Source organism: Bidens hawaiensis, unplaced genomic scaffold, assembly GCF_021521415.1.
Source record: "Bidens hawaiensis isolate Kalapana, Puna unplaced genomic scaffold, B.hawaiensis_p1.1 tig00016263_1, whole genome shotgun sequence".
Taxonomy (NCBI): domain Eukaryota; kingdom Viridiplantae; phylum Streptophyta; class Magnoliopsida; order Asterales; family Asteraceae; genus Bidens; species Bidens hawaiensis.
This window is the reverse complement of record NW_027492483.1, coordinates 45097-51096: the sequence shown is the minus strand read 5'-3', so window position 1 is coordinate 51096 and position 6000 is coordinate 45097.

Below are 6000 nucleotides of genomic sequence, written 5' to 3'. Positions count from 1 at the left end.
CGAGGCTCTCACGTGTGCGGGGCACTAGTGACTTGTTTTACTGGAAGTCCAAGTTTTTCTTTTGTTTTAGCCGAATACGGGCAAATGTTAAACTATATTGTTACTTCTCAGATAATTAACGAAGATGTCATTTTTGTCTGAAAGTTTCTTCATTATTAAATTTTTTAGTTGCGTTAGTTAGGCTGGTAGGTCTCTGATGAAAAACTCTAACATCATTAGCTCATTACCTAAAGTTCGAATTAAATGATGAAATCAACTTATTCATTGCATTGGATTAAGATTGAATACATAATACGTATGATTGATCACACATAATTAAACCAAATGTTAAAATATTCCTAAGACCCTAAAAAACATTACACGACGAGTATTACTATCATATTACTCTACATTACACCAATAAACCTGCTCTACGATATTTCTTTTTTGTTTCCCCATAATAATCAACTTTAAATGTTGTTTTAGTTTTATATCAACAACCGGACAACAAACTAGTTCTATGTTATGAAATACTCCAAAATATATTAGGATATGATATTTTCACTGGCTGAGATCCTCAAGATCTTTTCTTTTTATGGTTTCCAAATATCCTAAGCTTTTTGTGAGAGATTCGAATTTTCACAACACACCGACCGGTAACATGATCCTTGACCTGCTTGAAAGCATTAGCTCCATTCTTCAATCTAAAATTCAAGTTTAGTCAAAGTGTTTGTGACTTTATAGCAGTCCAAATAAAACGTCACTTTGAACTAATCAATATATGATTATATTTGATTATATTGTACTACTAGATTTAACCCCCCGTATTATGGGGTTGTTTTATATTATTCGATTCTAATATTAATATATTTTTTTGGATTTTAATTTATTTATTGTGATGAAAGGGTTCACATATATAAATGAGATTTTATCGCCCAGTTTAAAAGTTATCTAGGTTTTGGTGAGACCAATGACCCGTTTATGTTTTTACTATAAAATTGTTTTTTAATTATAAATAATATCACCTTTAAAAATATCTAATATTATTTTTTTAGTATATCCTTATTTTATAGTATTTTCATATCAAATATTTGGTGAAATTAATTTTTAATTTTATTAGATGTTATAACCTGTTTATGGGCTATCTGAGTTTGGTGAGACCCGTACCCGTGAATTCGTGTCAAATGAATGAGAAAACCTCAATTTATAAATAAAGCAATCTAGTAGATTAATAGAATGTAGGGAGCAACCAGAGAGTTTTTAAATGTTTCGTTATATATATATATATATATATATATTTAAGGTTTAATGATTAAAAAAATTGTTTCGTAAAATGAAAGCTTATTATTTTTTTATTTACAATCGTTAACAATATACATAGTATAATATGTTGATAACAACATTTAAAATTATATTCTTTTCACAAAAACGGTTTATTATTGATTTTTGGATTTCACCAAGTATGTTGTTTATATAAACAACGTATATTAGTATAATATGTAAATACTTATTTTATTTTTTTAAAAATGTATATATATAATATAAATAGAGTTTAAAGGAAAATGAATAATTCAGTCAATTTATATATATAATATAAATAAAGTGTAAAAGCAAAGTAAGTAATTGTTAATCTATGACATATATTATTTTTGGAGGGAAAAAAACTATGAGGATTAACCACAAAATGACACATGTCCACAATTATTTTACTTTATTAGAATAGGTAGATAGATTAAGTTTCTAGGGTGAAGTTATTTTATAAAGAGGAACACAAATGAAAAGAATGAGAAGGATTTGTACTAGCCACACAGAAAAACTTCTCATAACAAAAATTATAAAAAATCATAACTCAAAATTTAATAAAAAAACGAAAAAAGTAAAAACAAAAAAAATTGTTTCCACCGCATTTCTCGTTCTAAAAAAATAAAAATAAAAAAGACACAGTGGTGAGTGAAAAAGATCATTATGTTTTTTTTTTTATCATTGTGTTTTGTGTTTATTTTCGTCACTGATTGTGTCTTTTTTCATTGAAATCGTGTCTTTTTGTTTCTTATATTTTGATTGACATTGTGTTATATTTTACGTTATGTTGTGTCTTTTTTTAATTATAATTGTGTCTTTTGTTCATTTTCGTCATTGTGTCTTTGATCTCAGCATTATGTCTTCCCGTCAATTTTTTTTAACGAGAATGATGGCAGAATCATTTTAGTTTTTTTTTTAATTTTTTTCGCTTTTTATTTATATTTTAAGTTATGATTTTTTTATTAATTTTTTTGAATTTATTTTAAGGGTTTTTATGTAGTTATAAATCTTTCTCACACTTCTCACTTTTGTCTCTTTTTATATTTTAACTTTACCCTAAGTTTTAATATCATAAGAGCATTCTCATCCCATTCCCTATAATTATGTGAGGAAAGTTTGCAAATTATCTGGTGAGGTTGTGAGTGTAAATTATAGGATGGAGAGAGAAATATAGTGATTTTTTATAAATTTTGGGAAACATTGTTTCCCCTATTTAATTTTTAATATTTGTTGGATTTGTTGTGAATAGAGGAGAGAGAAAACTGTAATGATAAAGGAATAAAAAATATTATTTAATTAAACATGAGAGAAAAATGTAGTATTTTTTTAGTGCAATTATAGAGATAGAGATGGGGAACGTGTTGAGAATGCTCAGTAACATTAAAAAGTGAGTTTGGATTTTTAATTTTCTTATGCCCAAATATAAATTACACATTTGGCACTTTGATACCCTAGGTATAATAGTTTGGTTTAATCATTCACAAACTTAAGTAAATAGACAAACCACTATTGTAACGAACCAATTGATACGCTTATTTCCCGCCGCAACAATGTAGTTTAGTAAACTAATTACTATTACTATATATAATAAAAGACAACTTTTGTGTTGCAAGACCCAACTAGGCCACTTGACGGCACCTTACTGGTCGATGAAAATTTAGTTTTTGATTAGTTTAGGTATCTTAAAGAACATAATAACCGACCAAATAACAATTTTTTTTCTCTTTTTTATTTTTGTTCCGGTACCGTAACGAACATGAAGGAAACTGGTTGAAATCGCGTAGACTCGTGTCATTTGGTTTTATTTTTGGCATCGTAACGAAAACTGACCGAATAACAAATCCTTTTTAGTTATGGTACCATGACAAACGTGGAGACTTATCGAATGCGTAGACTCACCATCTCAACGCTCGGGTTTTACCAAAGCCCGAGTTTTACCGACTGACATCACCCCAATACCATAATAGACATGTAACTGAAACAAAATTCATGTCGAACTACCGGATCAATGCACAAGACCGACACTTGAATTTTATCACTTATCGAGTTTTACCGACCAGTCCGACGCATCATGCCGGATGAAAATACTAGTTTAGATTAAAACAAGTATTCTAAAGTTATTATACAATATGAATATAAAATTATATTTTATGTAAATACTTAAACCCTAGTTTATTTATTTTGCTTAAAAGCCACACTCTTCCACAACCCCCAATCATAAACAAAACCCTAGAAGTCTCTCGCCGTCACACATTCTCAATCTCATCAATTTCATTATCTATCAATTTCTGCGGTATGTATGTATATATGTGTATATCCAATTTTTTTTATTTAATACATCCATTTATTTTGTAGGCTTAATTGTGAATCATCCAACATATGTCTGAAACTTGTTTTAGATGTTAATCCTTTGTTTTTAGTAAACGTAAATAACAGAATTTGCTAGTGACTCTATAAAAGCTTCTAATGTGACAGCGCTATAAAAGTTACACGGTTTGCCGTTGTATTCTTTAATTAGTTGGTGCGGGTTTGAGATTTTCTAAGACGGTTTTTTGCATTTTGTTTTCTCATAAAAACGCTTCCCCTAGGTTAATACTATTTCACATAGATGCGTTTCAAAAGAAGAAACCAGAATGCAAAAAATTGACTTATGGAGTCTTGAACCCGCACTGGCTTGATAAGGAATGCATCCCGTTATGAATGGGAAATCTTTGTCACTGCAATGTTAGTGTCACTTTATTAGTTATTATGGGGTCTCACTTGAATTTTTGGCTAAATACGTCTAACTTTTAAAAGTCACAAGGGTAAGGGATGCTATTCGTTTTTAAGCCGCGTAAAGAGGAGGTGCACAAACTGGTTCCAAAGTAAAAACTTCTGTGGGTTGGTCAGTAAAAAAGTCAAAATCGGGTCGAGTACAAAGTGGTTTGGTTTTTGGCTAGTTTTTTTATCGGTTTGGTTTAGCGGGTTTGGAACTGGTTTCAAACTTTTAATCGAGAGAATCACAAACTGGTCCTACCAGTTTGGTTTCGGTTCGTTTTATAAACTGTTTTTTTGTGCACTTCTAGGTGGGTTTACTTTGGTAATAAACTTAATTCAAACAAATTGGAGTGTTTGGTCATGTACTTAAATTGATTATTGAAATTTGATATTAACAAACTAACTCTGTTATTGATCACAAACAACGCTTAATACTTGCCAACAATGTTTCATTCACCTTGACAGTGCCCGAACCGGTTTAGAATATTGGGCCTTTATTGACTCTGACCCGAAAACTGCATGCAGGGGGGATTTGCTTATTTAACTAGTTTTTAAACCAAACACATTGTTACATCACACACTTACCTTAAAATCATTATTATTTTTCATGTGAAACTGTTTATACACTTTAGTGGTTTCAAGTGAAACCTACGTGGCAGTGATGTGTTGGGTGTTTTTCGCTTGTCAGTGAAACCATTACGGATACCCTTGTATGTAAATTGTTGTCGTTTTTTTGTTTGTTTGAAACTCTAGAAGATAAAGATGAGATACCTCAATGATGAAACATTTAGTAATCTGAACATTATGCATGTAAAGTGCAAAATGGTGCTCCTTTATGCTTTCTTCAAGTGTAAGGTAGAGGGAACCATAGTTACATGTCCGGCTGATACTAGGCATTCTGAGGGGTATGTCGTGTCTTGTTAGATGTTTATTTTTAATTTTGTTGGACGTGTACACATTTGATCTTTTTATACGTTTGTTCAGTTTTATTGAAGAAGAAGAATTTAATCGATGAATTTAAAGGATTCTAAGTGAGGGTTACAAGCAGATCGATAAAAGTTGGTCTATAATAAACCTTTCAGGAACCATTTTAGAATCACTTTTTAAGTAGATGCCATGTGTAAGATTATATAAAAGAAAGATTTGAACCAATTATTGTCCCATATATCTGCAATTGAAAGTTTGATAGATTCCAAGTACAGGAAATATCAAAGTTTCAATAGGTGAGTGACAACACTAAGAGATGCCACCATAAATTGGAATGCTCTTTTCATCTCAAAACATTCCTACATTTTTTCATTTTAGATGATAAAAGTTTAATAATAATATCTACTGGAACTTGAAACCTTTTAATAATCAGTGTGAGATTAAAGAACCAAATCAACTATAGTATTTAACCATCTGATAATAAAGAATTTTGGTATGCACTAATCCAAAGTGGCGTCGAATAGATATAAATCTCAGAGGTTTGACATTGAAGTGAGTGAATGTGGTGGTAAGTTTCTCGGGTGCTCATGGGATAGGTCTTCGAGCTCTAGATCAAACAGCACACTACTGGCTCTAGCCTCTAGACAAGAGGCTGTGAAATTAGACGGTTGCCATACAGGACACTGGAATTCAACTTTGGTGGACCGAAGATCCGATAACCCTGAATTGGGATGCCATGTTGAGATTTAGTTTCATACCAAGTCGTGTGCTCATAGGGTACCTAGTTGCTTGTTATTCGTTACTTGTCGTGTATACATGCGGGTATCGACTAAATAAGTTTGTTTATATTTCCAAGTATATTTTTATTTTTCTAATGTTTTTATAAGGTTTAGGATTCTCCAAGTACATTTTGTACAGTTCTAATGTTTATATAATTTGTTTACACAATCTTATACTCGTCAAGTACTTGGTTACTCATTACCTGTAAGTTTGTTAAAAATTATATGCCGGGATTTTCAAGTACATTTCTAACTA